Genomic DNA, 20,803 nt, shown 5'->3' on the forward strand with positions numbered 1-20,803 from the left:
GACTTCAATGATTATTATTCTGAGGTCACATCTATTATTATTATTATTATTATTATTATTATTATTATTATTATTAGGTCAACTAAAGTATTCATTAATTAATGCTTTAGCTGAGATTAGTTGAGCTTTAATTGAGATTCCCTGCCTTGAAGGCCTCCCAACTCTACAATTCTATGATTCTGCGACTCTTAATTAGAGGATGAGACAAATTCATGGAGGAAAGGAGAGGACGATTCATGGCTACTAGTCATGGCAGCTACGCTCTTTCTCCAAAGCCGGAGGCAGCTGTGCTTCTGAATAGCATTTGCTGGAATCCGCAAGAGGGGAGAGTCCTCTTGTGTTCGAATCCTGCTTGCAGGTTTCCAATCGGGGCATCTGGCTAGCCACAGCGAGAAGCAGGTGCTGGATTTATTTGGGGTAGCTCAGTCGGTAGAGCATAGGACTCTTCATCCCAAGGTTGTGGGTTCGAGCCCCATGTTGGGCAAAAAGATTCCTGCATTGCAGGGGGTTGGACTAGATGACCCTTGGGACCCTTTCCAGCACCACAATTTTGTGATTCTATGACTAGATGGGCCATTGTCCTGATCAAGCAAGCTCTTATGAGGAACGGCTTAGGGGGCTGGGTAGGTTTAGCCTGGAGAAGAGAAGGGTAAGGGGTGATATGATAGCCATGTTCAAATATATAAAAGGATGTCATATAGAGGAGGGTGAAAGATTGTTTTCTGCTGCTCCAGAGAAGCGGACACAGAGCAATGGATTCAAATTTCAAGAAAGAAGATTCCACCTAAACATTAGGAAGAACTTCTTGACAGTAAGAGCTGTTCGACAGTGGAATTTGCTGCCAAGGAGTGTGGTGGAGTCTCCTTCTTTGGAGGTCTTTAAGCAGAGGCTTGACAGGCATATGTCAAGAATACTTTGATGGTGTTTCCTGCTTGGCAGGGGGTTGGACTGGATGGCCCTTGTGGTCTCTTCCAACTCTATGATTTTTCTTATGCTTTTATATTCCTAACTTAATATGATCCTGGGATCTCTTTTCTTTCTTTCTTTCTTTCTTTCTTTCTTTCTTTCTTTCTTTCTTTCTTTCTTTCTTTCCTTCTTTCTTTCTTTCTGGTTTTGTTTTCTCTGCTGCAAACAATTTCCCTTCTTCGTCAGTCAACCAGTTCGACAGGTTTGGGTTCCTCCGGCGGCATGAAAGCAGCCGAGCTCCAGGGGGGCTGGATCGCTCTGGGAACTGGGATCGCGTCCCCCTCTTTCCGCACCGCACCCCGTCGACGTGGGGCTTCCTGCGAAAGCGAGTCAGAGGCTGGCTGGCGACTCGCGCATAAGGCACCGTGATCTTGCTGTCAGTGCAAAATCTCAGCTGTGGGAGACAGGCTCAACTGGTAACTGAGCAGGTCATTGAGCAAGGACTATAAAGAGTCTCCTTGCCCAAGGTGGAGAGAGGAAGCAGGAACCCCCCCCCCCCCAAGGTAGGAGCTTTACTTTAGGGGATGTTGTACTGTTATTTCAAGACGCAGAGATAACTCACTAGCCTGGGTGGTTGCAAAAGAGGATTCAGGGAACCTCTTTACAATTCTATGATTTTATGATCCATGCAGGAAATGACTAATGGTGGCTACCTGTACTTCCACTGTCAAAGGCAATTATGCTCCTGAATATCAGTTGCTGGGAATTGTAGAATTTAGAGTTGGAATGGACCCCGGCGGTCATCTAGTCCAACCCCCCTGCAATACAGGAATCTCAACTCAAGTATCCATGACAGATGGCCATCCAGCCTCTGCTTAAAAAACCTCCAAGGAAGGAGAGACTGCTATCTTTCCAAAGGAGTTCATTCCACTGCTCTTACAGCCAGAAAGTTCTTCCCAGTGTTTCGTCGGAAACTCCTTTCTTGTAACTTGAAGCCGCGGGTTCGAGTCCTACCCTCCAGAGCAGGAGAAAACAAGCTCGCTCCGCCTCCCATGGGACAGCCCTTGAGATATTTGAAGGTGGCTATCATATCCTTTCCCTTTTTTTCCACGCTAAACATACCCAGCTCCTTCAACCGTTCCTCATCAGGTTTGGTTTCCAGAACCCTTGAACATCTTGGTCGCTCTCCTCTGCACACACGTTCCAGCTTGTCAACATCCTTCTTAAATTCTGGTGCCCAGAATCGGTCTTTTTTATGTTCTTTTTTATGTTCTTATGTTCTTTTTTATGTTCTTAAGACAGATTTGTGGAGGACAAGGCTCTTGAGGACTACTGACTTTGAGGGCTGTGTTCAGGCCTACCACGAAAGTTCCATGGGGAACATAGAATCATAGAATCATAGAATCGTAAAGTTGGAAGAGACCACAAGGGCCATCCAGTCCAACCCCCTGCCAAGCAGGAAACACCATCAAAGCATTCTTGACATATGCCTGTCAAGCCTCTGCTTAAAGACCTCCAAAGAAGGAGACTCCACCACACTCCTTGGCAGCAAATTCCACTGCCGAACAGCTCTTACTGTCAGGAAGTTCTTCCTAATGTTTAGGTGGAATCTTCATTCCACTATCTCCCTTAGCGAGCATTGGATGGAGGTAGAAAAAGCTACTTCTCCAGGGTCTCAGTCCTCCTTAGCCCTACTTGTAGATGCCAGGGGATTGCACCTCACACCTTCTGCTTGGCAGGGAGATCTTCTGCCAGAGCCGTCTTTCGCATTGGGTTTCCTGGTGCGTCGCGCCAGGGCGCCAGCCTCTCAGGGGCGCCCCAGCGAGTGGGGGAGCTGCGCGGGTTTTCCGGTGGCCTCCCCTTTCCCTGCACACCCGCGAGCTGTGCCCCATCAACCATATGGCCTCCCAAGCATAGCTGTCAGGTTTTCCCTTTTCTCATGAGGAAGCCTATTCAGCATAAGGGAATTTCCCTTTAAAAAAGGGAAAACTCGACAGCTATGCTCCCAAGCCTCCGCAGGAGGAGAGTGATCTCCGCAGAGGCCTAGGATGGAAGCTGTGCCCCGCCAACTATATGGCTGGCGGGCGTGCAGCTTTCTTCCCAAGCCCCTCCGCGGGAGGAGAGCGATCCCCGCAGAGGCATGGGAAAAGGTCAGTAACTTTGAGAAACGGGGGTGGGGTGGTGCGTCGGAGGGATCTTTGCGCCACGGCGCCCTAAATGGCCTCGGTCCAGTATACCTGAAGGAGCGTCTCCACCTCCATAGTTTTGCCTGGACACTGAGGTCCAGCGCCGAGGGCCTTCTGGCGGTTCCCTCGTTGCGAGAAGCCAAGTTGCAGGGAACCAGGCAGAGGGCCTTCTCGGTAGTGGCGCCCGCCCTGTGGAACGCCCTCCCATCAGATGTCAAAGAGAAAAACAACTACCAGACTTTTAGAAGACATCTGAAGGCAGCCCTGTTTAGGGAGGCTTTTAATGTTTAATAGATTACAGTGGTACCTCGGTTTATGAACACAATTGGTTCCGGAAGTCTGTTCATAAACTGAAGCGTTCATAAACCGAAGCCAACTTTCCCATCGAAAGTAATGGAAAGTGAATTAATTCGTAAACCGAAAATTCGTAAACCGAGGTGTTTGTAAACCAAGGTTCCACTGTACTGTGTTTTATTTTTCTGTTGGAAGCCGCCCAGAGTGGCTGGGGAAACCCAGCCAGATGGGTGGGGTATAAATAAATTATTATTATTATTATTATTATTATTATTATTATTATTATTATTATTCTATGCCAGGGGTGACCAACTCCCAAGAGACTGTGATCTACTCACAGAGTTAAAAACTGGTGGTGATCTACCCCCTTTTGGGGGGTTCAGGTCAAAGTTGTTGAGCTTTTTTTATGAAGGAAAGCCCTGGTTTTTTGGGGTTCATGTAAAAGTTGTTGAGCTTCTTTAGTTAGGAAGGAAGCGATATTGAGCTTTTTTAGGAAGGAAAGCCCTGTTTTTGGTGGTTCAGGTCATTTTAGGTGTGCAGGGCAAAGTTGTTGATGTTTTTCTGGGGGAGCCAAAGTTTTTTAGCTTCTTTGGGGGGGGGGAGCCACTGATCTACCGGTGATCTACCGCAGACACCCAGTGATCTACCAGTAGATCACGACCTACCTGTTGGACATGCCTGTTATATGCTTAAGACAGCCCTGTCTTCTGCCACCCAGCTACAGACCCTACTCTTGCCGTTCTCTGGTAGCCTGTCCCTGATTCTCCATCTCATATCTTGGTGTTGAGCTTCCGTGGATCTCAGCCTGAGCCCTCCTTGTAGCCGGATGGATGAAGCTGTCCTTGGGGGCTGGCGTTTGAGAAGAATAGCGTGTCCCCCCTTATCTTCTTTTTTTACCGAAACCTCCCGGTAAACTAAGAAAAATGGGTGCCTAATGCAGCCTTCCAGGGAGTGCTGTGGTCTGTTTGCTTCTTTTGGGCTCCAGGAACTTCGGAAAGTGAAAGCCGCCACTTGGTCAACCTGCAAGTCTGAGCGGGGGAATGGGGTGGGGGTGGGTTGTGGTTTCTCCCCCCCTCCCCTCGCCTGCCCACAGCGCTGAGTAGTGCAGCCAGCCCCTGCCGCATGTAATGGATGAATCTCAAGCTCAAAAGAAAAATCGATAAATCTCTTTCCTTCGCTGCACAACATGTCAAGAGGCCATAAAAGAGGCTCGGGGGCTGCTCTGCAGATTGATTCATCAGCTAATGTTTGCAAAGTGCCTGGAAGACATCCTCAACCCCCCCCTCCCCACCCCGTGCCTTTTCTTTAAAAAAAGAAGAAGCAGAAAAGCCATTAGGAACCGCATCTGTTCCAACTCTACAGACAGAGAATCTCACCTAAGAGATCTACAGCAGACCTTTCATTGCTTACAGACAGCCACCCAATCTTAAACAACTCCTCACCCACAATAATACAACCACCAGACTTAACATGGACACTGGTACCAGAGCCTTCAATAAACCCAGATGCCAACTTTGCTGCCACATACACCCGGACAACACCATTACTGGCCCCAACAACATCCAACACACCATCTCAGGACTATTTAATTGCTCATCTTCTAACATTGTGTATGCCATCAAATGCCAACAGTGCCCTTCAGCTCTCTATATTGGACAAACAGGCCAAACCCTACGCCAAAGGATAAATGGACACAAATCTGACATCAGGAATCACAAGACAGAGAAGCCAGTAGGAGAACACTTCAATCTCCCAGGACATTCTATACAAGATCTCAAAGCAGCTGTTTCATTACAGAAAATTTTCAGAAACAGATTGGAAAGAGAAGTTGCTGAATTGCAACTCATTAGCAAGCTTAAAACCATGGAGCCACCTGGAATGAACAAAGACATAGGATTCTTATCTCATTATACATGATCAAGCTTTCCTTAGCACCTCAGCCCTTGCTCCCCCCCCCCGCAAGACCAATTGCAGTCATGAACAGTCATTAACAGTCATCCACAGGTTTACCACTCCTATCAGCCCATCACCCATTCCCATCACCCCCCACCCCCCACCCTCTGAATATACATAAGGGTCTGGAGGCTTCTGTCTCAGTGTATCTGAAGAAGTGTGCATGCACACGAAAGCTCATACCAAAATAAAGTCTTAGTTGGTCTTTAAGGTGCTACTGAAGGATTTTTATTTTATTTTATTAGGGAAAGAGTAATTCCTTGTATCGAAGCAAGAAACCCGGTTTCAGAACAGATGTGTCTGTTCACCACTGAGAGAGAGATAACTTGGGGGGGGGGGCTCACAGTGGGTGTCTGCTGTAAGATCTTATGTGCTGAAGAACCTAAGAATTGGCTCAAACCAATGGCCAATCGAGAGCAGCAACCTGTATACACCGTGGCAAATCAGATGCCCGCAAGCAGGATTCGAACTCAAGAGCAACTCTCCCCTCCTGTGGTTTCCAGCAGCTGCTATTCAGAAGCATTGCTGCCTCCAACTGCGTAGTCCAGGGGTCCCCAAACTAAGGCCCGGGGGCCGGATGCGGCCCAATCGCCTTCTAAATCCGGCCCACGGACGGTCCAGGAATCAGCATGTTTTTACATGAGTAGAATGTGTGCTTTTATTTAAAATGCATCTCTGGGTTATTTGTGGGGCATAGGAATTGGTTCATTTTCCCCCCTTCAAAATATAGTCCGGCTCCCCACAAGGTCTGAGGGACAGTTCACCGGCCCCCTGCTGAAAATGTTTGCTGACCCCTGGTGTAGTCTGAGCATAGCCATCACGGCTAGTGGCCATCGATAGCTCTCTGCTCCTCCACGAATTTGTCCAATCTTCCATTAGATTAAGTTGGCTGCCGTCGCTGCCTCTTGTGGGAGAGAGTTCCGCAGTTCAACTCTGTGCTGTGTGAAGGACTTTCTTTGATCTGAAACTTCCAACGATCAGCTTTGTAGGATGTCCACGAATTCTAGGTTAAAAAAAGGTAAAGGACTCCATGGCGGTTAAGTCCAGTCAAAGGCGACTATGGGGTTGCGGCGCTCATCTCACTTTCGGGCCAAGGGAGCCTGCGTTTGTCCACAGACAGTTTTCTGGGTCATGTGGCCAGCAGGACTAAATCGCTTCTGGCGCAACGGGACACCATGATGGAAACCAGAGTGTACGGAAACGCCATTTACCTTCCCACCGCAGCAGTACCTATTTATCTACTTGCACTGGCGTGCTTTCAAACTGCTAGGTGGGCAGGAGCTGGGACTGAGCAACGGGAGCTCACCCCGTCACGGGGATTCGAACCTCTGACCTTCTGATCGGCAAGCCCAAGAGGCTCAGTGGTTTAGACCACAAATTCTAGTGCTATGAGAAACGTAGAGAAGTTTTTCTCTATCCACTTTCTCCATTCCACACGTAATTTTAGAGACTCCCATCATGTTGCTTCTTACTCGCCTTTCCTCTAAACTTAGCCACCGAAATGCGGCAGCTTTTCTTCATATTGTGGTAACCCCACCCCCTTTATCATTTTGGCGGCCCTTCCCTGAACCTTTTCCAACTCTACTCAGAGCCATGTTCAAATATATAAAAGGATGTCATATAGAGGAGGGTGAAAGGTTATTTTCTGCTGCTCCAGAGAAGCGGACACGGAGCAATGGATTCAAACTACAAGAAAGAAGATTCCACCTAAACATTAGGAAGAACTTCCTGACAGTAAGAGCTGTTCGGCAGTGGAATTTGCTGCCAAGGAGTGTGGTGGAGTCTCCTTCTTTGGAGGTCTTTAAGCAGAGGCTTGACAGCCATATGTCAAGAATGCTTTGATGGTGTTTCCTGCTTGGCAGGGGGTTGGACTGGATGGCCCTTGTGGTCTCTTCCAACTCTATGATTCTACTCTGTACACAGTTCTCCAAATGCTTCCTAATACTTGCATTGTTGTTGTTGTTGTTGTTGTTGTTGTTGTTGTTGTTGTTGTTGTTAGCATCTATACATTGTGGGCACCCAAATCCCAGTCTGTATTCCCCGCCCCACCCTGTTTAAACTGCATTTACCCTTTGACAGGAAATCTGTCAAGTTTTGAAGAAGGAAAATGTTACCCATGGCCTGTTTGCAAGGGAGGATGATCACTGGGGCAAAGCAGGGCAGAGACCTACCTCCCCCCCCCCCAAAAAAATTCAGAATTGTGTCTCCGAAGTCCATTGCTTGTGCAGAAGGACTTGAGTTCAATGGCAGGTCACTGGCCTTGCATGCAGAAGACTAGCTCTCAGATACTGAACAGCCACTGGCAGTCGATGTAACCCAGGGGTCAGCAACCTTTTTCAGCCGTGTGCCGGTCCACTGTCCCTCAGACCATGTGCTGGGCCGGACTATATTTGGGGGTGGTGGTGAATGAATTCCTATGCCCCACAAATAACCCAGAGATGCATTTTAAATAAAAGCACACATTCTACTCATGTAAAAACACGCTGATTCCCGGACCGTCCATGGGCCGCATTGAGATAGGGTTGCCAGACCCAACAGTGGACTGGACTCCTGTGCCTTTAATTGCCCTGCTCTCTTTTGAGTCTGGAAACCTTAAAGAAAAACCAGCAGACCCTTTGTTTAATTTCCAAGCAAAGGGTCTGCTGGTTTCTCTTTAAGGTTTCCAGACTCAAAAGAGAGCAGGGCAATTAGTAAAGGCACAGAAGTCCTGTCCTCTCTTGAGTCTGGCAACCCTAGATTGAGAAGGCGATTGGGGGGCCGCATCCGTCCCCTGGGCCTTAGGTTGCCTACCCCTGATGTAACCAATGCAGAACTAGATGCACAAGCGATCTAATTTGATAGAGTGCTGCTTCCTGTCCTGGCCTCTTGGTTGTAACGCAGCAGAGCCGTGCTTTCTGAAGCATGAGGTTGAGAGCAACTAAGGTGCTGGGCTGTTTTTGGCCTCGCTGGCGAAACCGCAGTCTGGACGTTCGTCCGCTGCAAGAGCATTTCCTCTTTTCCTCTGCCTTTCGGTTAGGAGCTTGCATGTGGCGTCTGCATGCAGAAGGGGAGAGAGGATTCTCTCCCCCCCCCTTTTGAAGATGGTGACAACACTTGCCTTCAAGCCTGCAGGATCCTCACCTACATTGGCAAAGGAAAGGCGCTTTATATGTGTTGTATATGCAGTTAGAACACGGCGACACCAGATGGCGCTGTGGAGTTCCGTTTTTGCCAACCCGGTTTCTCATAACGTCTGCAGCGCGTTTTACTGAAAAGCTTCTTGGATGTGTCTAGATCAAGCCCAATCCCCAAGGATTCGCAAAGATTATAGGCAGAGACTCTGAGATTACATCTGTAAACTCTCTTGGCTACAGCTCATCAGGCCCTGGAGACAATTCATTTGAAGCAGCTAGGTATTCCCTGACCACTTCTTTTCCTGTCTTGGGCTGCAGCTCCCTCCTTGCAATATAATTATTGCATCGTTTATTCTGTTATCACAAGGATGGGTGCTGTTTTAGCCGAAGACAGAGGCAAAGTAGGCAATGAGCAGTTCCTCCTCCTCTCTCTGTCACCCAATAGCAGGCATCTCCAAACTGCGGCCCTCCAGATGTTTTGGCCTACAACTCCCATGATCCCTAGCTAACAGGACCAATGGTTGGGGAAGATGGGAATTGTAGTCCAAAACATCTGGAGGGCCGAAGTTTTGGGATGTCTGCCCAATAGCATTTGTGGACTCTCCTTCCTTGGAGGTTTTTAAGTTGTGCCATGGAAGCTTTAGTTGTGATTCCTGCATTGCAGAGGGTTGGACTAGATGAACCTCTGGGTCCCTTTCAACTCTGCGATTCTATGATTTTATGTTTCGACGGTGGTAGGTGCAGTCACTGGATGCCACAGCTGGACAAGCCAGCTCTCCCTTGAATAGCTGTGGTCACTGGAGCCATATTTTCGGGTACATCTGCTGGAACAATTGTGTAGCCAGCCACTTCCCTCCATTCCACATGTGTGGGGCTTCCCTTTACTGCAGGCACCCCCAAACTGCGGCCCTCCAGATGTTTTGGCCTACAACTCCCATGATCCCTAGCTAACAGGACCAGTGGTCAGGGATGATGGGAATTGTAGTCCAAAACATCTGGAGGGCCGAAGTTTGGGGATGCTTGATTTATGGGCTACTACTAAAATGAAGCTGCATTTTAAGCTGTATTTTAATTAACTGTTTGTTTGTTGTTGTTGTTTTCTATTACGTTTTATTGTAATTCATATTTGGTGTTAGCTGCCCTGAGCCTGGCCCTGGCCGGGGAGGGCGGGGTATAAATAAAAATTCTTCTTCTTCTTCTTCTTCTTCTTCTTCTTATTATTATTATTAAAAGTTGACCCCAAAAGTGCACAATAATTTCTATAATTCACCTTATTGGGTGAAGAGGAAGGGGAAAACCCTTGCATTCTTCAGTCTGGATTTTTGCTCCGGAGGTTGAGCATAAGTTTCACAACGCCACAATATTCATTTTAGGAATATTAACGGCTCTTGTCTCGTTAGCGCTGAGTGACGTTTTTCGGAGATGTTATTGCTTTGATTGAAGATGTCCTCCTGGGGTATTTGGCTGCTTTCTGCCGATAAGATCAGACATGACCCAGCCATAAACAGAATACCGCTGCTTTCGCCAAGCCGGTGCCCGCCAGATGTTTTGAACTTCATTTCCCAACATCCTCAGCACCGCAAGACTTTGAAGTCACAAACCTCCAGAGGGCACAAGGTTGGGGAAGAAGGCTGGAGCAGGTTTGTTTTGGAGAGCTCAGCTTTGTTTCGCAAGCTGGGAAAGTCCCCGGTCTTTATCCTCACCCTAACAGTCAGGCGTGCTATTGAGCTGACTTGAAGACTCAAAAGTCTACAAGGAAAACAAAGCCCTGGGGTGGGGGCGGGATTTGTTAAGAGATGTAGGAAGCTGATCCTTGATTGCTGATTCCCCGAAGAGAGACGGGAGGCATCCGCGGTGATTCATATCTTGGACGCAGATCATATTCTCTTGACTTGACGCTGACATACACCTTTGCCATTGACGCAACCCGACAGCCAGGCAGGGTTGGGAGGGGCTGGGAAATCATTTAGCCGTCCCCGTAGGCAGGTGAGAAAGCAGCCGGATTTTGATGGAATCATAGAATCATAGAGTTGGAAGAGACCACAAGGGCCATCCAGTCCAACCCCCTGCCAAGCAGGAAACACCATCAAAGCATTCTTGACATGTGGCTGTCAAGCCTCTGCTTAAAGACCTCCAAAGAAGGAGACTCCACCACACTCCTTGGGAGCAAATTCCACTGCCGAACAGCTCTTACTGTCAGGAAGTTCTTCCTAATGTTTAGGTGGAATCTTCTTTCTTGAAGTTTGAATCCATTGCTCCGTGTCCGCTTCTCTGGAGCAGCAGAAAACAATCTTTCTCCCTCCTCCATATGACATCCTTTCATATATTTGAACATGGCTAGCATATCACCCCTTAACCTTCTCTTCTCCAGGCTAAACATACCCAGGTGAAAGGGTTCAACCCCCTGCTTTCTCCCCTTCCCGGCTGCTATTTTGCTCACATTTATCCAGCGAGAGAGAGAGGTTCCGCTCGGTTAGAAAGTGGGGAGGCTGGCCCTGTCTCGCCTGCTGCCGTTCATCCAGTTTGGCCGTAAAGGTAAAACTTTTCAGGTGGTGTGTTGACGGTAAAGATTTGTGCCAAAGGACAGAGAGAATTTATTCATTCGGTTTTGATAAGTAGGAGGCACAGGACTTCTCTGGAAAGGAGCACTTGTGCAGCTGAAAAAGGGGAAATTCCGTTTTGGTCTTGTATGAACAGCCAGAATGAAACTTAGCAGATCCGATTCCTCTGTGGAGTTCAGAAATGAAAATGGTGATCAGTGTGCGTGCAGAAAATGTACTTCCTTGATGGGCCACTCCAGGTGTCCTTTTCTATTATGCATTCACGATTCTTTATTTCATTTATTGTAATTGTATCCAAGCAGCTGAAGGTGGCACACATGATACTTGCCCTCCTCATTTAACCACCACAACAACCCTGTGAGGTAGGTTAGGCTGAGAGGCAGTGACGGGCAGCGAGGTCACCCAGTGAGAAATTCGTACCCTGATCTCCCAGGTCCAAATCTGATATGTAGCCTATGGGTCGGCAAGGTTTACCTCGCCTGGGCCAATTCACTCCAGTGGAGATCCCTCCGTGGGCCGGATCGTGCGCACATCTGTGCTTTCCAGCATCAGCATCTGCATCTGCACAGATGTGCTTTTTGGCGTCTGCGCATGCGCAGACGTGGTTTCCGGTGCCGCGGAAGTGAATCCCCTTGCCACACTGCGCCAGTTCAGTGCAGCGTGGGGGGGGGGACTCGCTGGGGGGTGGCTTGGTTCGGGGGTGGCTTGTGGGCCGGTTAAGCAACCCCCGTGGGCCGCTTGTGGCCCATAGGCCTTAGGTTGCCGACCCTTGCTCTAGCCACTACCACCACACTGCTTCTCAGACCACACTGGCTCTCTCTGAGATGATGTTGGCTGCTTATACACAATCCTGCTTGGTTGGTTGCCAATCCACGCAGCTTCCTGCCCCTCCAGGCAGCTATAATGGGTTATCATTCAAGAAGCGTTGCAAAATAAAAGTGGAATGGCGTGCAGATGACTTATTATAAATCCAGCATGAATGCATTATTATTGCATGTTCCGTGCATATGTAATAGGGCTTCAGCCTAAAAGTTCCACATTATATTTTTATTTTCAAAAAAAATATCTGCGGCCTGAACCAGGGTTCCCACATGTGTGGTGCAAGCGAGGGAGATAATGAGACAGACATACTTTTAGAGTAACTTTAAAACAACTTTTTGAGGGCTTCCCGGGGGCATTGAGTTGGCCACGGTAAGAAAAGGGTGCAGGGTTAGAAGGGGCTCTGGTCTGATCCTGCAAAACTTCTTGTGCATTCCGAGCATGCACTTAGTCCCTGAGAGTACCTGGAATGTGGCCTTTTATTGTCGGGTACGATTCTGGCTATATGGTTCGGAGGAAACTGAGTGACGAAGTTGGCTGTGTTGGCCGAACTCTGCCCTTGAACTCAGCAACCAGTGTAGCCCAAACACATCCAGAGACCAGAATGCACTTTTACCCCAGAAAATATTTGTATGTACTGATGCCGTTGTTTGATCAGAGACTGAGAGGATCGAAGTTACGTGAACTTCTGGCCGGGGGCAATGGCTGAAATGGTGAAACTGGCATTATCAGCGGCAAATCCGCCGATGTGCCCAAGATATAACCGTATTTTTCTGTGTATAAGATGCCCCCGTCTATAGGTAAAGGTAAAGGGACCCCTGACCATTAGGTCCAGTCGTGACCGACTCTGGGGTTGCGCGCTCATCTCGCATTATTGGCCGAGGGAGCCGTATTTTTCTGTGTATAAGATGCCCCCGTCTATAAGACGCCCCCTATTTTGGGGGGGACTAAATTTAAAGAAAATGAGGGGAGATGGCCCAAACTTGTTGAGCTTTTTTTAGGGGAAATTGCTATCTAGCCAGCCACTATCCCAGTTTTTTGACATTATTTTGGAGTCAAAAAACCTCGTCTAATACAGAAGAAAATACGGTAAAGTTAGACTTTTACAGTCATCGAGAGGGTCAGCCATCAGGCAAGTGGTGGTCTTGGGCCAGGATAGCTTGACCACAGTCGTCCAAGCGCCGGCAACGTCAAGGCTGGATTGCTGCGACACTTTCTTTGTAGGGCTTCCTTTACGGTCGATCCGGAAACCGCAGTTGGCGCAGAATGCTGCGGCACGGATGCTGACAGGAGTGAGACCCTGTCTGTATATTGCACCTCTGCTCGGAGATCTGTACTGGCTGTTGATTCATAAAACTGGACCCGAGTCCAACGGTTGGTATATGAAGCAGGGCCGGATTTAGAAAGGCGACACAGCTATTAAAGAACCTTTTAATGAAATATCAACAACCTCAGATATGCTGATGACACAACCTTGAGGGCAGAAAGTGAGGAGGAATTAAAGAACCTTTTAGTGAAGGTGAAAGAGGAGAGCGCAAAATATGGTCTGAAGCTCAACATCAAAAAAACCAAGATCATGGCCACTGGTCCCATCACCTCCTGGCAAATAGAAGGGGAAGAAATGGAGGCAGTGAGAGATTTTACTTTCTTGGGCTCCTGGATCACTGCAGATGGTGACAGCAGTCACGAAATTAAAAGACACCTGCTTCTTGGGAGAAAAGCAATGACAAACCTAGACAGCATCTTAAAAAGCAGAGGCATCACCTTGCCGACAAAGGTCCATATAGTTAAAGCTATGGTTTTCCCAGTAGTGATGTATGGAAGTGAGAGCTGGACCATAAAGAAGGCTGATCGCCGAAGAACTGATGCTTTTGAATTATGGTGCTGGAGGAGACTCTTGAGAGTCCCATGGGCTGCAAGAAGATCAAACCTATCCATTCTGAAGGAAATCAGCCCTGAGTGCTCACTGGAAGGACAGATCCTGAAGCCGAGGCTCCAATACTTTGGCCACCTCATGAGAAGAGAAGACTCCCTGGAAAAGACCCTGATGTTGGGAAAGATGGAGGGTACAAGGAGAAGGGGACGACAGAGGGCGAGATGGCTGGACAGTGTTCTCGAAGCTACGAACATGAGTTTGACCAAACTGCGGGAGGCAGTGGAAGACAGGAGTGCCTGGCGTGCTATGGTCCATGGGGTCACGAAGAGTCGGACACGACTAAACAACAACAACACACAGCTATCCCACTGGTGCATAACTTCGGCTTAGGGACAGCACCGCGACCTTTGCCAACCTTTGCCCATCAGCCCCTGATGGCCAATGGGAGTTGTATTTCAAAACATCTGGAAACACCAGGATAGCAAAGCGTGCATTAGTCTTTCCTCTTCTGTAAAAGCTATTTTTTCCCTTTTGTAAGCTTTTTTTTAAAAAAAAACAAAACAAAACAGAAAACAACCCCATAATTTAAAATGGAGACAAAAACGTTGTCGGATTTGCGTGAGCTTTCCTTCCTTCTTTCCTTTCCTTCCTTCCATGCGTCCTTCATTCTGAGATGTCTACCTTTTCCTCTTGAGCTGCCGTGGGTTTGTCTGCACCTTGAAAGCAATATATTTTACACAGCCGCCTTGATCAGGCCTTTACACATCACCAGATCTGTTGTGCAAATACTGTACCAAAGGCTCTGGTGCAAAGGCGACGGCGATATTAATCCTCGCCTTTTGCACAGATCTATGGAAATGTGTCACAGACAGGGTTGATTTCTGCGAGCTGAGGGCAGTGCGGCCTAGTGGTCGAATCCCACCTTCAACCTGTTCCATCCCTCAACCCTGAAATCAGGGGTCCCCAAATTAAGGCCCCGGGGGCTGGATGCGGTCCAATCACCTTCTAAATCCGGCCCGCGGACGGTCTGGGAATCAGCATGTTTTTACATGAGTAGAATGTGTGCTTTCCTATAAAATGCATCTCTGGGTTATTTGTGGGGCATAGGAATTCGTTTATATATTTTTTCAAAATATAGTCCGGCCCCCCACAAGGTCTGAGGGACAGTGGACCAGCCCACTGCTGAAAAAGTTTGGTGACCCCTGCCTTAAATCATGGAATGAGTTTGCAAAGACTCCCCACCCTGCACCCCAGGGAGCTGTTGATGATGATCCGGCAGATGGACTATCGATCTGAGGCTGCTTCATCGCTTTAACTTTTACATTTGGGAGAAAAATGATAAAATAATGGGCTTTTTTTTAAAAAAAATCAATCAATAATAAGTACTTCCAAATGGGGATCTGCAATAAAATGTTGCAGCATCAAGGGGGTGGAGTCTTGTTCAGGGTTCCAGTCGCTCCATTCCATCCCTCCTCCCTTTTCTCCCCCCTGCCAGCCGCTCATCAGCATTCCATAGCCACTGAGCATGCTCACACACCAGTGGACTGTTGTGGGTTGTTTTCTAGTCCAACCGACGAGAAAAGTGTTATCTAGTCCAACCGACATTGCAGGTTGGACTAGATAACACTTGAGATGTTGGCCAAGTAGCTAAATTGCAGCTGTGTACAAGGCTGGCTCTTTTCTTGAAATTAAAACAACATCCAGGCACTTGCTAAAACATTCAAAAGCTTTTTACTTGCAGAACATACAGTATAGCTAAAGAAGAATATATACATAGTACAAAATTTGCATTCACATATCCAAGCATGGGATTAGTTGTTCTTGTTGTTGTTTTAGTTGAAGGTTACAGCTTCTTCCTTAAGCAAACTGTGTCTTTCGCTCTTTCCAGTATTTGCTGAAATGTCTGGGAGAATCTGGACATGTAGGTAGTGTTGATTTTGGCTCAACAACACAACAGCTCAAAGCTCAATAGCTTTGGGCAATACCAAACAAACAACTTTTGTGTCTGGACTTTTTGAAATATGGCATCCCTATCTGAGATTCCACTCCTTCTCCTTACTGCTTCTTCCAGAGAACATCAGCTTCTGTATATGAATCCATTATTCTCTGTGTGTGTGTGTCTCGTTCTCACTTCCAAATTAGAGATCATTTAAAGAAGCTCACTTAATGAGACGAAAACATCAATACTACGCTAGCGCTAACTCTCAGTTAAAGCTTACTTCTTATGTATCCTGGTATTCTTGCAGGGTTTGAAATACTAAACTTTTGTACGGCTGCATCGATCTGTTGCTTTACGGACTTGTCGTGGCCTTTGGCTCTAGAACAATAAACTTTGACAGGAATACAATAGCATGCAAACAAAAAACCCGGCATTTTAAATTGTGTGAGCTGCTAATTTTCTGCACGGACTTTAGTGACGTGTTCACATTCCATCGACAGCCCGAACAGGAAGTCAAGGTGTTTGGTTCTTGGAGGGTTTTTTTTGAGAGCAAATCAGACTATTTGCACCTGCATATTTACACAGCTCATATCAAATATTGAAGGATCCAGGGCAATCCGCTTGACTGAGGAGAGGCTTTTGGGATGTTTAGGCCTTGCGCAGAAAGAAGAAAAGATACAATTTTGTCCTCTCGGTGTGGGTAGCTTAAAAGGTAAAGGTAGAAAGAAGATTCCACCTAAACATTAGGAAGAACTTCCTGACAGTAAGAGCTGTTCAACAGTGGGACTTGCTGCCAAGGAGTGTGGTGGAGTCTCCTTCTTTGGAGGTCTTTAAGCAGAGGCTTGACAGCCATCTGCCAGGAATGCTTTGATGGTGTTTCCTGCCTGGCAGGGGGTTGGACTGGATGGCCCTTGTGGTCTCTTCCAACTCTACGATTCTATGATTCTATGATTCTAGGTAAAGGGACCCCTGACCGTTAGGTCCAGTCGCAGACAACTCTGGGGTTGCGGCGCTCATCTCGCTTTACTGGCCGAGGGAGCCAGCGTACAGCTTCCGGGTCACGTGACCAGCATGACTAAGCCGCTTTCTGGCGAACCAGAGCAGCACACGAAAACACCGTTTACCTTCCCGCCAGAGCGGTACCTATTTATCTACTTGCACTTTGACATGCTTTCATACTGCTAGATTGGCAGGAGCAGGGACCGAGCAACAGGAGCTCACCCCGTCGCGGGGATTCGAACCGCTTACCTAGTGCCCAAAGGGAAGTAATGTACCACTTTTTTTAATAAGACGACAAAAGAAAGCACAGATTTGCATGCACTAATTTAGGTGTGCAGATGCAAATTTAGAAAAGTCTCCTCAAATATAGAAGTCTCCTCAAATATATAGCTCGTACTCTCAGGGTTCGAGCCCCAAGCTGCGCAAAAAAATCCTGCATTGCAGGGGGTTGGACTAGAGGACCATCGGGGTCCCATCCAGTTCTACAGTTTTATGATTCTATAATACATCTTGCCATAATGGAGAAGGCTCTGACCAGGTGACCCATGAACTTGCCGCTTTCACAGCTCATATAAAACCAATCTGCACAACCAAGGAGAAATGATTTAAAAACCAGCCACACTTTGTTAAACAGTCAAGTATTCAGCCCAATATTTGGGATTAAAAGCGGCTGGCAATAAATGGATTTTAAAGGCCCCAACTTGAAGCCATTACTGATGGGGGCCAAGCGTCTATCCATTAAGTGGGATATGGGGCCACCAGCAAGAAGCCCTCCCTCTGTGCATTTTGCCGTGCAAGAAGATTTCCTCTGCAAAGTTCATCGAAAGGAGCAGGAATCGCTCAGAGACATCTCGTTTTTGGATCTGACAAGAATTTGTTCTCTGCAAGCAAGAGCTCGATCTAGATAACTATATTCTGCCCTCATCAGCTTGAAGAATTTCCTACTCTCTCCCTCCCACAGCCTCTCATCTCTGTGCAGGGTCTTCTGCCAAACGGCATCTTGGCCGTCCTTGTGTGTGTGTGTTTATGTGCGTGGCCTTTGCGGAGCAATTGTCGAAACATTTGCGAGGTGGTTGGAGGAGGGAGAAAGTTTGCTTGTGGTTTTGATCAAAGCCGCGCATTGTCCCAGATCAGCCTGACCGGGCCGTCACCTTCCACGTGATGCTGTTAACATGCCCGGAGAGATCCCTGTTGACATGTGTTGCAGGAAACAAGGGTCAAGTCGATTATATCCCTTCTCCTTCCGCCCCCTCGGTGCTTTCTGGCTGCGAAAGCTTTCGAGCGTCGGCCATGGACATTGCAAGTGCTTTCCTGGTCCCCAGGCTCTCCTGGAGTTTCACAGAGATCATAGAAAGGTAGAGTACGAAGGGACACCCCCCAGGGTCATCTAGTCCAACCCCCGGCAATGCAGGAATCTCAGCTGAAGAATCCCTGGCAGATGGCTATCCAACATCTGCTTCAAAACCGCCAAGGAAGGAGAGTCTACCACCTCCACTGTCTAACAGCTCTTACTGTCAGAAAGGCGCTTCTTGATATTTCGTCGGAATCTCCTTTCTTGTAGCTTGATTTATTTGGGTCCTGTCCTCTGGAGCAGTAGAAAACGAGCTTGCTCCATCTTCCATGTGACATCCCTTGAGATATTTGAAGATGGCTAGCCTGTATCTCCTCCCAGCTCCCTCAACCGTTCCTTCTCAGGTTTGGTTTACGATAAACCCAGCCAGATGGGCGGGGTAGAAATATATTATTATTATTATTATTATTATTATTACAGACCCCAGATCATTTTGGTGCCAGAGACGTTTTGGTGCTCCCAGTATGTTCCCAAGCACAATTCAAAGTGTTGGTGCTGACCTTTAAAGCTCTAAACAGCCTGGGCCCAGGATACCTGAAGGAGCGTTCCCCCCCCCCATTGTTCTGCCCGGACATGGAGGTCCAGCTCTGAGGGCCTTCTGGCGGTTCCCTCCGTGCGAGGTGAGGTTGTAGGGAACCAGGCAGAGGGCCTTCTCGGTAGTGGCGCCCTCCCTGTGGAACGCCCTCCCATCAGATGTCAAGGAAATAAAGAACTATTTGACTTTTAGAAGACATCTGAAGGCAGCCCTGTTTAGGGAAGTTTTTAATGTGCGACGTTTTATCGTGCTTTTAAGATTCTGTTGGGAGCCGCCCAGAGCGGCTGGGGAAACCCAGCCAGATGGGCAGGGTCTAAATAATAAAATTATTATTATTATTTATTTATTTATTTATTTATTATTATTATTGAGAGAGAAAGGGTGTCGACGAAAGAGTGAGGTGTGTCAGAAAGAGTGAGAGAACGGGTGTCAGAAAGACACAATTTCTTCGCCATTCAGCCCCCAAAGGAGTTTGACCCTTGGCATGAAAAGCTCTCCCCATTAGGAGGAGAAAGTCAAGGAAGCTCTCAGGGTTTCCTAGCTACCAAGGGATTCTCTCCCCACCCCCAAGTATACGATTTCGCACCTGAATATCCTTTTCCTAACCATGGTCAGCCAGGAGCTTCTGGGGATGAAGGCAGCAGCCCCCTCCCCCTTCTTCGTGATCACTCATTGCCATGTAAGATTGTCTTCCATAAACACGGTTTTAACAATGAGTCTGTAAGTGACTGTGGAGGCTAATTCTGGATCCGCACGTCCTTCCACAGTGGGGACATTGGTTTCTGGGCGGGTGTTGGTCACGGTGAGGGTTGGCCAAGCGTGCCTTCCTCTTAGCACGTTTCTCCCTTTCGTCCTGAGTTCGAGTGTCTTCAAAGCCCATGACACCTTTGGTAAAGGCTGTTCTCCAACTGGAGCGCTCGCAGGCCAGTGTTTCCCAGTTGTCGGTGTTTATACTACATTTTTAAAGATTTGCCTCCAGAGAGTCTTTGAACCTCTTTTGTCGACCACCAGCATTACGCTTTCCATTTTTACGTTCGGAATAGAGTAGTTGCTCTGGAAGGCGATAATCAGCTCCCGAGCGTGGAAGTTCAACATCGCAGCCATGACCCAAAGCTGCAGACAGTTCTATTATCGGTGAATCTTTCTAAGGTCTATTTAAAGCATTTGCTAGAATCTTCAGCCTCCCTCCCTCCTTCCTGCTCAGCCCTTGTCAGGCAGATACACCCGCCACCCCTCAATTCTTCTGCCAGGCCATCTTCTGCCCCTATTCCAGTGGTCTAAAAGGGGAGGCTGGTGGTTGCACTTCCTCCTGTCAGAGACCAGGCGGAGGTTTATCCTCCCAAAATCCTGCTCCCACTTGCTGCCTGAGATATCAATGACTTGGATGATGGGCTTGAGGGCATCCTGAGCAAGTTTGCAGATGACACCAAATTGGGAGGGGTGGCTAATACCCCAGAGGACAGGATCACACTTCAAAATGACCTTAACAGATTAGACAACTGGGCCAAAGCAAACAAGATGAATTTTAACAGGGAGAAATGTAAAGTACTACACTTGGGCAAAAAAAAAATGAAAGGCACAAATAGAGGATGGGAGACACCTGGCTTGAGAGCAGTACATGTGAAAAGGATCTAGGAGTCCTGGTAGACCACAAACTTGACATGAGTCAGCAGTGTGATGCAGCAGCCCAAAAAGCTAATGCAATTCTTGGCTGCATCAATAGGAGTATAGCATCTAGATCTAGGGAAGTAATAGTACCACTGTATTCTGCTCTGGTCAGACTTCACCTGGAGTACTGTGTCCAGTTCTGGGCACCACAGTTCAAGAAGGATACTGACAAGCTGGAACGTGTCCAGAAGAGGGCAACCAAAATGGTCAAAGGCCTGGAAACGATGCCTTATGAAGAACGGCTTAGGGAGCTGGGTATGTTTAGCCTGGAGAAGGGAAGGTCAAGGGGTGATATGATGTTGTTGGTGTTTAGTCGTGTCCGATTCTTCGTGACCCCATGGACCAGAGCACGCCAGGCACTCCTGTCTTGCACTGCCTCCCGCAGTTTGGTCAAACTCACGTTCGTAGCTTCGAGAACACTGTCCAACCATCTCGTCCTTTGTCGTCCTCTTCTCCTTGTGCCCTCCATCTTTCCCAACATCAGGGTCTTTTCCAGGGAGTCTTCTCTTCTCATGAGCTGGCCAAAATATTGGAGCCTCAGCTTCACGATCTGTCCTTCCAGTGAGCACTCAGGGCTGATTTCCTTCAGAATGGATAGGTTTG

General features: G+C 47.8%; 1 protein-coding gene across 2 annotated transcripts in view; it reads left to right on the top strand.

The window, feature by feature from the left end:
• Positions 1 to 20,803, top strand: part of P2RY6 (pyrimidinergic receptor P2Y6) — a 49,387-nt gene that overhangs the window by 16,146 nt on the left and 12,438 nt on the right. The gene's annotated exons all lie outside the window — the stretch shown is intronic.

Source organism: Zootoca vivipara, chromosome 4 (assembly GCF_965207765.1).
Source record: "Zootoca vivipara chromosome 4, rZooViv2.hap1.1, whole genome shotgun sequence".
NCBI lineage: Eukaryota > Metazoa > Chordata > Lepidosauria > Squamata > Lacertidae > Zootoca > Zootoca vivipara.